This window comes from Ornithorhynchus anatinus, chromosome 4 (assembly GCF_004115215.2).
Source record: "Ornithorhynchus anatinus isolate Pmale09 chromosome 4, mOrnAna1.pri.v4, whole genome shotgun sequence".
In the NCBI taxonomy this organism is placed as follows: Eukaryota; Metazoa; Chordata; class Mammalia; order Monotremata; family Ornithorhynchidae; genus Ornithorhynchus; species Ornithorhynchus anatinus.
This window is the reverse complement of record NC_041731.1, coordinates 51,393,311-51,405,937: the sequence shown is the minus strand read 5'-3', so window position 1 is coordinate 51,405,937 and position 12,627 is coordinate 51,393,311.

Below are 12,627 nucleotides of genomic sequence, written 5' to 3'. Positions count from 1 at the left end.
AGTGGAACAAGTGGGAAGAATGAACAAACAGCAAGATATCCAAATTCAAATGCATACTGATAAAAGTTCACCATTAGTGGCATTATCTTTCAGTATAGGTCAGCTACAGAAATGTGTATATGCTTTTTAAAATGGCATTTATTAAGCACTTACTAGGTTCAAGGCACTGTACTAAGCACTGGGGTAGATACAAGATACTCAGGTTGGACCAGTCCCTGTCTCACAAAGGGCTCAGTCTTAATCTCTATTTTATAGATGAGGTAATTGAGGCACAGAGAAGTTAAGTGACTTGCCTAAGGTCAAATAATAGAAGAATGGAGGAGTTGGGATTAGAACCCAGGGTCCCTGACTTCCAGGCCCATGCCATTTCCACTTGATCACACTGCCTCTTGCCTTCTGACCAGGGTAAGCCAAGTTTGCGGGTGCGAAAGGGAAGGAAAAAACATGTGTCTTTGTTGTAATTGTCAATTTAGAGCAAATGTGTCAATATAAAGTATAATTCTCCCAGTCCCTAGATTTAGCTGGGCACTTTGGTTAGAATATCAACTTTTTGTCTGTGAGGGGACTATTTAGTACATTTCTGCCTAAATGGTTCTAGGAGGAGGGAGAACGGGTAGTGAATCCCCAATTTACAGTTGAGGAAATTGAGGCACAGAGAAGTTGCCCAAGGTCACTTTCCCAAGGTCACACAGCAGGCAACTGGCAGAGCTGGGATTAGAACACAGGCCCTCAGACTCCCAGGCCTCTTTTTGGAACACTAAACTGATAGAATATCTATAGTAAAGGGACAAAATAGGACTTAAAAGAATTAAAAAAAAGGGAAATGTTCTTTGGTTTTGATGAGAAAACTGTGGCTGGATCTTTTATCCTCTTGGTGTGCAGCAGCAGGATAGGTGAGATGGAACTCCTTTGGCATCTTACTATTCACCTCCAACCAGCCTGTGAGCTTGGAGGAAGAATCTCCCAAGTGTTTAGTACAGTGCCTGAACATAGTAAGTGTTCAATAAATACTACTAGTGGATTGACTGATTGAATCAGACTCAGATATTTCATTCCTCATGGAGCTACTCATATGGAAAGCTCACTGAGGTCACAGAACATGTCTACCAAGTCTATTATATTCTGCTTTCCCAAGCACTCAGTAGAGTGTTATGCGCACAATAAGTGCTCAATAAATACCATTAATTGAGGGATTGATTTTATTTCTCTGCAGATGCTTGATTTCAGATACAGTACGTGATGTATTGGGGAGTCTTTTGCACTAGATGGAGCTATAAGACACTCACATGCTAGTGTTTTAAACCCACTCCAAAATTGAAAGTTTTAGGAGGAAGTTTATGTTCATTAAATTTTAAAATGAGTTTATTGAGTCAGCCTTTTAAACTTTTCTCATGTTTTATTTATTTTTTAATAGACTAAATTCATTTGAGAAGTGTCTTCTGAAGGATGTTAATTCAAAAGCTTTTTTACTGAAAGAGATTTCTCCTCCTTCAGGACTTCAAAAAGTTTTAACTTTTTCAAGTTCTATTTTTTATTAAGAAGCCATCCAATTCTTACCTAATCAGTGAAATGTTCTTGGGTCAAGATAGTTATGATTCATTTCCTGTCATTTGGATTTGCAACTTTTCTTTCCTGCTAGTTTGAAAATGGGACGTCATTTTGTCCACTTGTTATGACCTTTTACTGGCAACATGGGATGGTGCTAAGAAGTGAAAAAAACCAGAAGTAATCCATCACCAATGTGCGACTGAGATATTATGACCCACAGAGACTGAGTTCTAGATCAGGTCCTGGATAGATAAGGTAATATTGTGCCTGTGTCCACCAGGAAAGAAAACTGAAGTTTTCAGTTTTGCATTTTAGATATCATTTCCCTGGGATTAGGGAATGTATCTGTTATTTTAAGATTAGTGACAAACTAATGGGAGAGTCTTGGTCATAGGGAACTAAGATTGGCTTCTCAAATTCCTCCCTGAAGCTCCTTTATCCCAACTCTTTCTTTGGCCCTTCTGTATATCTCATTAAATGGGTGACAGGCATCAATCAGTGAAATTAATTGAATGTTTACTGTATGCTAAGCACTGTACTAAGCATGTGGGAAAGTACAATAGAGTTGGTAGACAGGCTCCTTAACGTGCTGCGTCTGCTGTTAAAGACACTAAGCCACTCCAGAGGTATATTTGTGACTGCTTTCTGGGTTTTCCCTTAGGGAGAAATGGCCTGTCTTCCAAAAAGGGTGATCATACTTCAAACTAGACAGTCCTCCAATTGGGATTTTGTTTTTTAAATTTTCAGTATGAATCTTGTTTTCCTGGGAAATCACAAATGTGGGTTTTTTTTTTAAATTCTTCCTCTCTTTCCTCCCAGTGCCTGTGAAGAAATTTCAATGACTGTGGGATGAGGCATGGAAAGTTGGGGGAATTTTTCATTGAGGTTTTGAAAGCAACAACATCATTTGAATGCAAATACCCTTTATTTGGAAGATTACTTTGGAAAGATGAGCAATTACTGTGGAGCAATTAGCAACTACTGTGGAGCAACCACGACTCCTATCAAGGGATGAAAATTAATCCCAGCTTTCTGAAGCAATGAAATATCTCTAGCTTGGGGATTAAAAGCAAGGAGTTTGAGAAGCAGTATGGCCTAGTAGAAAGAGCATATGCTCGTGAGTCAAAGGACTTGGGTTCTAATCCCAGGTCTGCCAATTGCCCAAGGTCATAAAGCAGAGTGGTGGAGCTGCCATTAAAACCCAGGTCCTTCTGACTCCCAGGCCAGGGCTCTATCCATTAGGCCACACTGCTTCTCCCCCTAGCATTATGGGATAAAATAATGATTCCTTTGAAGGAAATCAAGACAAGTCTAATTTTTAATAAAGAAAACAGAATTGGATAATCCTTCTTTAAAACACAGCGCTCTCCCTCTTTGCTTTTCTTTCCCCCACCCCTCCTATAAAATTCACCCAAACCAGGTCCCTGTTGCCAAAGCAAAGCAGAAAGTTAGGCAATTATTTGGATAATGTAGGTGACTCCATGGACCCAATGCCAGACTTCAATAAGCCCTATGCTTAGTTCGGCTTGAGATGTTGGAAGGAGTTTTGGGATTTGAATTATATAGATAAATGTCTCAACCTCCTACTGCCTCAGCTTCTGGGGTCAACTGCAGCCTATATAACAAATAACAATTGTAATGATAATAGTTCAGAACCCCTGATAAAATAGCACACTCAACTGTCTTCAAAGAATAAAATACAGTCCCCGTAGAACCTAATGAAGTTCCTGGTACATGCTTGCTTTAAACTGATTTTATAAAACTGTATTAGCAGTTTCATACCACACCCTTCTGAAGCACTGTACTAAATAATCTAAAGCAAATAACTTGGAAAGAGAGGAAACAGGTACAGTAAATACAACCTTTTCAAGTCACCTGGTACTGATGGTGGAGGATAAATGTTAGATAAAAAGTCTACTGTATTAGTAAATGATAACTTTCCTAACGAAAGATTCCAGAGGGGCTATTAAAGAGAAAACAGATTTGAATGTTCTGGATATTTATGAATCAATTAATCAGTGGCATCTATTGTGCACTCACTGTGTGCAGAGTTTAATAAAGTTTGATTGTGGTATTTTGAGAACAATGTTTAGGGCTTTCGGCAATGTCTCTCTTAGATTATGAGCCCCATGTAGACAGGGACTGGGCCTGACCCATTTATACTATACTCACCTTAGCGCTATACCACTTCAGTACAGTCCTCTTAAAAATTGCTTAGGTTGCTCATTCTATAAGGTCCTCAGTAACTAAATGCATGCTCCTCTTTTTCTTTCATGCCTAATTTCATTATAACCAAATTTATCATGTGATCTCTGCTAGATGGATTCTTCTTCTTTGTAATCCAGATCTTACAAACTTGTGACTGAATCATTTCCTCAAACATTCAGTTCCCTTTCCCCCACTAAATGGCATTGGAGGAGCTTATTAATTTTCTTCCTTTTGTTACATTGGAAGAGCCTTGTTTTTCACTTCTCTTCCAAGCCACAACCCCCACAAGGTTGAATTCACACTGAATTAATATCATCTTCATGTTTGGAGGGGAGCCTACTGCTAGTGTGATTCTATACAACTGTGAGACTGGAATTTGAGGGACTGTTTTTTACACATTGTACTTACAAGAATATAAATCAGCTCCTCACCTACATTGGGGGTGGTGAGTACTGCATTCCTAAATAAGACTCCTTAGACAACAAGGGAGCTGTGATAAAATCTATACATTGGGCCTCTCTGGTACTTTTTCATTCCTTGTATTGCTGCACACCAGTATTGCAATGAAGGTGTGAAATGGTGAAAGACTACTCCACCATTCTCCATCAATTCAACATGGTTCCCTCGTAGGAATAGCATGACGTTTCAGCCAGAGGTACCTTTATATCTTTACCACTCTGAGTCCCAAGACTCATTTCCATCCATCTGATGAGCCCATCACTATGAGCCATCTCCCCTAAGTCTCCCCAGAAAGTTACTAGAGTGAGGAACATATGCCATTTTGATCATTCTGATTACGAGTGAATGGACATCTGCCCTGTTGAGAAGCAATGGAACTGCTGGGATTGACCAGACTGCTTTCCAGCAGGCAAGATTGCCTTCCCTCTGCCACCCCCAACCACAAGTTGGGGCAAATTTAGTAAATTATCATTATTATTACTACATTTATTCAGCACTTACTCTGTGCTGAACACTGTACCAAGTGCTGGGGCAGATACAAGATAAGCCAGGACACAGTCCATATCTAATACAGAACTCACAATCTAAGAAGGAGTGAGAACAAGTACTGGATCTCCATTTTACAGGTTAGGAAACTGAGTCACAGAGAAGTTAAGTGACTTCCCCAAGGTCACACAGCAGGCAAGTGATGGAGTAGAATTAGAACCCAGGGTCCCTGACTCCCAGGCCCATGTTCTTTGCACTGAGCTATGTGGCCTTTTTGCACAGAGGGTATTTGGGGTGATATTCTCTGAGTGGGGTGTTTGGAGGCTATTATGGGTGGAATAAAAGGCCTTACCTTGCCCAAATCAGTTGGAGTCTTGATTTGGTCCATTCAGTACACCTTTACATTAAATACAAGAACCAGGGGGATGAAGGTAGAGAGAACCTGCCCTAATAATCATAATAATAATTGTGGTGTTTGTTAATGCTATGTGCCAGGCACTGTACTAAGCGCTGAGGTGGATACAAGCAAATTGGGTTGGACATGGTCCCTGTCCCACATTGGTCTCACAGTCTCAATCCCCATTTTACAGAGGAGAGAACTGAGGTATAGAGAAGAGAAATGACTTGACCAAGGTCACACAGCACACAAGGCCTTCAGCAGCTCAGCCTAGGTGATGATGGATAGAGGGAATCTGCAGTGAGCGGCCATATCTGATGGACTTCTGGGCTGCTGACTGTAGGCCAGCTGGCATCTCAACCACTTATATTCATTTCTCTTTGAGGGCAAGGGCTGTGTCTTTTAAGAAGCAGCATGGCTCAGTTAAAAGAGCCCGGGCTTTGGAGTCAGAGGTCATGGGTTCGAATCCCAGCTCGGCCACTTGCCAGCTGTATGACTGTGGGCAAGTCACTTAACTTCTCTGTGCCTCAGTTACCTCATCTGTAAAATGGGGATTAAGACTGTGAGCCCCACGTGGGACAACCTGATTCCCCTGTGTCTACCCCAGCGCTTAGAACAGTGCTCTGCACATAGTAAGCACTTAACAAATACCAACATTATTAAACAGTCACTCAATTGTATGTATTGAGCAGTTACTGTATGCAGAGCACTGTAATAATAATAATTAATTATGGCGTTTGTTAAGATCTTACTATGTGCCAGGCACTGTATTAAGCACTGGATACAAAGGGCTTGGGAGAGTACTATACAACAGATTTGTTAGACATGTTCCCTGCCCACAAGGAGCTTACAGTCTAGAGTAAGAAACAGAAATTGAAATAAATTACAGACACGTACATAAGAGCTGTAGGTGCTGAGAGTGGAGTGAATGGAGGGTACAAATCCAAGGGCAATTGTGTTGCAGAAAGGAGAGGAAGCAGGGGAAATGAGGCCTTAGTTGAGAAGGCACCTTGGAGGAGATGTGCTTTTAATAAAGCTTTGAAGGTGGGGAGAGTGATAGTCTGTTGTATATGAAGAGGGAGGGTCTTACAGGCCAGAAGCAGGATGTGGGCAAGGGGTCAGTGTCAAGATAGACAAGATCAAGGAAAAGTGAATAAGTTGGCATTAGAGAAGCAAAGTGAGTGTCCAGGGCTGTAGTAGGAAATTAGCGAGGGAAGATAGGAGGAGTCGAAGTGATTGACTGCTTTAAACTGCTTTTACTGTTATTGTAGACTTCCAAGTGGTTAGTAGAGCACCTTGCCCATAACAGGCACTGAGGAAGTACTGATGATGGGGACCTCTTTTCCCAATACTCCTCAATCCCATGCTAGATCTGGTGGGGTCACCTGCCGCAAACAACAGATGAGTCTCATCCTGAGATTTCAGCACTGAGAACCTTTCCTGAGGAATTGCTTATAGTGCTAGTGTTTCACACCACTCCATTCACACTCTGTCAGCCCTGTCAGTCGTGGTTCTGCTAGGCACGAACAAGCAAGTGGGGAGGGCATTCAGCACAGTGAGAAGGAGTGCATGTGGTAGTCTTTGGTCAGTCAATCAATCATATTGAGTGCTGAGCACTGTACTAAGCACTTGGGAGAGTACAATTTAGCAGAATTGGTAGACATGTTTTCTTCCCACAACCACTAACAGCCTAGGGGGGAGATAGACACTGATATAAACAACAATATATGGGGAGAGAGAAGCAGCGTGGCTCAATAGAAAGAGCCCAAGCTAGCGAGTCAGAGGTCATGGGTTCTAATCCAGGCTCCGCCACTTGTCAGCTGTGTGACTTTGGGCAAGTCACTTCACTTCTCTGGGCCTCAGTTCCTTCATCTGTAAAATGGGGATGAAGACTATGAGCCCCATGAGGGACAATGTGATCACCTTGTATCCCCCCAGTGCTTCGAACAGTGCTTTGCACATAGTAAGCGCTTAACAAATGCCAACATTATTATTATTATTATTACATAAGTGCCATGGGGCCGAGGGAGGGATGAATAAGGGGAGCAAATCCAAGTGTAAGCCAGGCACAGGCAGATCGAGGCCTAGAAGCCGATCTCCCGATTCCCAGAGCAGTGCTCTTCCCACTGGACCAACCGCAGAAATCTCCTTAGAGCAAAAGAAACCAAAATTATCCCCCACAAGCAGCTCAGATTTTAAGTCCTTGGAGGAACTTCCTGAAGGTGACATGATAATGATGATGATGGTATTTGTTAAGCTCTTTACTATGTACCAAGCACTGACATGCAATGATTTCCCTGGGGGCCTGGCATTGTTGCTGATAGGTTAATGCTATTTTTGGCAACACACTTTCGCCTAAACTAATCTCTGAAGAGTCAATCACAAATCAGCACATTTGCTGGAGATCAATACTGATACATTTTTCTCCTGTTCGGTTCAGGCAGTCAAAAGGCTCTGGATTTTCTAACTCAAATAAATGTAAAATGCTCATCGAAAATGAAGGCAGAGATGAGCTGGAAGACAAATATCTGCACATAAAGAGACTCTTCTGGCTCCAGGTTACAATTTTTTAGAAATTAATTATTACATACCGCATGATTGTTCCCAGAGAAAGCTAAGGCTTCCCTAGCTCTGTTAACAGTCATCAGCACACCTACTAATCCTTAAGGTTTGGCTGATGATTCAAATTCTGGTCATTCCCATTTAGTTATTTTTGTCTTTCTGTCATTTGCCTGGTAGAATCATTTCCATGGTTCATATTAATCACAAATCCTTTCCTGACATATAATTATACAAACCTTCTTTCGTGTTTAATGTGAAAGGATTCATACATTGAACTCAGACCAGTGTGTCATGACTGTATTCCAGAGCTGACCTATGTTTCCCTGCCTCCTCCACAAGTTAACAATATCATTTTGGAATCAAACTGGTCTCCATCCTAAGTAAATGTATTTTCATCTCATTGTTTAGGGGATAGTGTAAATGTTTGCACAGAGCAGAAATGGAGAGTCATAGGATGAGATTCAGTTTATGGAAATCTTTAACCTGTACATCCTTTACCATTTATTTATTATTTATATTCATGGCTGCAAGTCCAGTATCTATTCTAAGCCCTTGGTGTGCATACAAAGCAAAGAAGATAGAGCTATTTTGAAACTGTTACAATTCCTTCCAGGTTTTGAATATACTTTCCTTGTATCTACAGGGACTCTACTAACCTAAGAAGTTAGGATCCCATTATTATGCCTCAGAGTCCTCTCTCTCCTTTTACACTGGTACTATTGATGTGCACTGGGGTTGCTGCCAGTTATACTGTGCTCACTACCTAATACTGTCTTATACGTCTCCTGGATTCGATCAGATATTAAGGGCAATGGTCCAAAATCACATTATAGTCACCATTTGGTCAGAAAAAGACAAAATGGGATTTACTATAGCATAATTTATCATACTGGCTCTGCCATGTCCCTGCTGTGTGACCCTGGGCAAGTCCCTTAATATCTCTGTGCCTCAATTTCCTCATCTGTAAAAGGGGGATCAAATGTCTGTTCTCCCTCCTATCTAGTCTATGAGCTCCATGTGGTGCAGGAACTGTGCCTGACAATTATTTTGCACTTAACCCATTTAGTACAGTGCTCTTTACATAATCAAGAACCAATTAATATTTTTTGAGTGCTTATTATGTGCAGAGCACTGTAGTAAGTGTTTGGAAGAGTACAGTACAATAGACTTGGTAGACACGACACCTGCCCTCAAGGTTCTTTGAGTCTAGCAGGGGAGATAGACATTAAAATAAATTATAAATAGAGGAAATGGAAGAATATAAGGATATGCACAGAAGTGCTGTGGGGTTAGGGTGAGTATCACAATGTTTAAGGCGTACAGACCCAAGTACATAGGTAGCACAGAAGGGAGGGCAAATAGTGTGGGGAATCAATCAATCAATTGCATTTATTGCATGTAAGTGCTCAATAAATATGATTGAATGAATGACTGAATTCACTGAGCTTACTGTCTGCAGAGTACTTTACTAAGAGCTTGGGAGAGTACAGTATAATACGGTTGCTAGACACGTTCTCTGCCCACAAGGAGCTTACAGTCTAGAAGGAGAGGCAGACATTTAAATGAATTACATATATGCAAATAATGATGATGTTGGTATTTGTTAAGCGCTTACTATGTGCAGAGCACTGTTCTAAGCGCTGAGGTAGACACAGGGGAATCAGGTTGTCCCACGTGGGGCTCACAGTCTTAATCCCCATTTTACAGATGAGGTAACTGAGGCCCAGAGAAGTTAAGTGACTTGCCCACAGTCACACAGCTGACAAGTGGCAGATCTGGGATTCGAACCCATGACCTCTGACTCCAAAGCCCGGCCTCCTTCCACTGAGCCACGCTGCTTCTGTTATGCAAATAAGTGTTATGGAGCTGAGGGTGGCGTGAATCAAGGGTATAAATCCAAGTGCAAGGGTGACACAGAAGGGAGAGGGAGTAGGGTTAATGAGGGCTTAGGGAAGACTTCTTGGATTTATGATTTTAGGGCTGAAAATGGGGAGAGTTGTGATCTGTCAGATATAAAGGAGAAGGGTGATCCAGGCCAAGGGATTGGTCACGGGGTTGGCAGTGAGATAGTCAAAATTAAGGTACAGTGAGTCGGTTGCCATTAGAGGAGGCACTTCTCTGTGTCACAGTTTCTTTATCTATAAAAAAGGGATTCAATACCTGGTCTCCCTTCTACTTAGACTGTGAGCCCCATGTGAGACAGGGACAGTATCCTACCTGATTATCTTCTACCTACCCCACAGCTTAGCACAGAACTTGGCTCATAGTAAACACTTAACAAATATCACAATTATCATTATAATTATTTTCATTATCCTAATTATGATTATTAAGAAATTAGCAAGGTAAGGTAGTAGGGGGAGAGCTGATTTAGCACCTGAAAGCCGATTAGGAAGGATGGAAAGCACTTATCAAATACCACAATAGGTATATACAAATTTCAGATACATCTTCTCAGTTCACCAAAATTAGATGAATGAATGAATCAATGGTTTTTATTGAGTGCATGACCCTTGCAGAGCACTGCACTAAGCCCTTAGGAGAGTACAATAGAGGTAGAAGATATAACCCTGCCCTCAAGGAGTTTACAGTCTAATGGGAGAAAAATCACACAAAATCATTTGTATATATGAGGAAAAAGAAATAGTAAGATAGCTATGTGGATAAATAAGTGCTTAAATAGAGACTATCAATTGATAAGCATAAAAGTTCTAAATGAGGAATCGCCCAAGTCCCATAACTAATTTCCCCTCTAAGGCCTTTTTACCCTTATTTCATTCAGAATTTCCTCCTCCTAGTAGCTTCCTGAACTTAGATACAATTTCGCTCTGCAATTTGCCCCTTCCAATTTCCTATTAGCTACTGTTTGCTACTCTAGTTCTAAAGTTAAAGTAGTGAACAGCTGGTCCCGAGAAAATTCACTTGATCATCTGAAACCAGAACAAGGGAGAGGATGATCAGTCCACCTAGGACAATGTCGAAAGAGGGACTGGGATGGAATGAACCTCTCTGATAACAATAATAATAATAATAATGATTACAATATTTAAGTGCTTACTATGTGCCAAGAACTGTTCTAAGCACTGGGGTAGTTACAAGGTAAATCAGATTGTTCCACGTGGGGTTCACAGTCTCAATCCCCATTTTACAGATGAGGTAACTGAGGCACAGAAAAGTTAAGCCACTTGCCCAAGGTCACACAGCAGACAAGGGGCAGAGCTGGGATTAGAACCCACAACCTCTGACTCCCAAGCCCGTGCTCTTGCCACTAGGGCCTGCTGCTGATGCCTCATCAGTTTTGTGGAAAATTAAACTGCCAGGCTTTTCCAGAAGGTACAACCAGTGTGGCTGCTTCCTCCAACCTTTGTTCCTGTGGACAGGAATGGGAGCTGTAGGATGTAAGTGGTGGCATGACAGAAGGGAGGTTTGATGAAGACAGTTGGGGCAATTTTGAAGTACCTCAATCACTGAGACAGGGAAACATGAACTTTTAGGTTCCATTAGCTACAGATAATCTATGATTCACTTTTAAGGTTCTATAATATGAGGTTTTGCTGGAGTGAAATGCAGTGGAATAGTGAAATAGTGAAACAGTGAGATAAATGATGTCAATTCTAGACACTTCCAGGACTATTACTCTAAATGGCGAGTGGCCAAACAGGACATCAGTCCCATCAGGTCCTGGCTGGAAAAGACATTTATTGAAGAGACTCTATTCTCAGGTTCTTGATCAAAATGTTGTTTTTTTTTTTTTAAATTATGATGCTTTACCCAGTAGAATGAAAGCCTCACCACAGGTTGCATCCTTGATTTTCTGTGCTAACGTGTATTCATAGTATCTGGTACCTAGTGTCCTTAACAGATCTGAAATTTCCTCCCTAGAAGCAGGGCACAGGGGAGAGAATTCCTCTAGATTGTAAGCTTGTTGTGGGCATGGAATGTGTCTACCAACTCTATTATATTGTTATATTGTACTCTCCCAAGCTCTTAGTACAGTGAGCACACTCAACACAATTGTTTAATTGATGTGTTATAGATCACAAGAATGTAGGATACTAGTTATAATAACTGTGGAATTTGTTAACCTCTTACTATGCGTCAAGCACTGTTCTAAGCTCTGAGGTAAATTCAAGCTAATCAAGTCTGACACAGTCCCTGCTCACAGTGGGTTCACAGTCTAAGTAAGAGGGAGAACAGGGATTGAGTTTCTATTTTGCAGATGAAGAAACTGAGGCCCAGAGAAGATGTGGCTTACCCAAGATCACACAGCAGACAAGTGGCAGACCCAGGATTAGAACCTGAGACTTCTGTTTCTCAGGTCCTTGCTCTATCTGCTAGGCTGTGCTGCCCCTCCCTCTGTGGGGAATATGAACCAGGTTCCTCCCCTTCCCCTTGATTCTGCCTTTTCCATGCTAACTCCCTGAGTCTTCTCACCTTTTTGCCCTCAAAGGAAGTGTTTAAACTTGGTCTAAGAAGGAACGTGAGCAAGATGAATGGCATTCATTTACCATCACCACTCCATTCCCCTGAGAGGCAAGAAGAAAAATATGCTCAGAGTGAAGTGTGGATAAAGAGTGTGGGCTCAAATGGATGGGACTGCACTTTGTGAATGATTAATGAAATGAAAGACCCTGGGAAGAAAATGTACCATACTTCAAGCTTTCACTGCTGAGCCTACACAGAGTCACAGCGCTCGCCAAGCTGGAACAGGCCCACCATAAATTTATATGCCACCCTCCCCATGGGAAGATAGCATTACTTAAATGCAAACAGGCTTTGTTTTCCATCACCTGTACCCTACAGTCATCTAGCAGGATGAAATTTGATGTTTTTTGAGGTCTGAATTTGCCACCAGCCATTTTGCCTGGCACAAAACCAAAAATGGCCACCCTTTGAGGAAGGCATAAAGCTAGTGAATCAAGTTACAGGAGGAAAAGGTTGTGGTACAAAGATTAACATCAGTACAG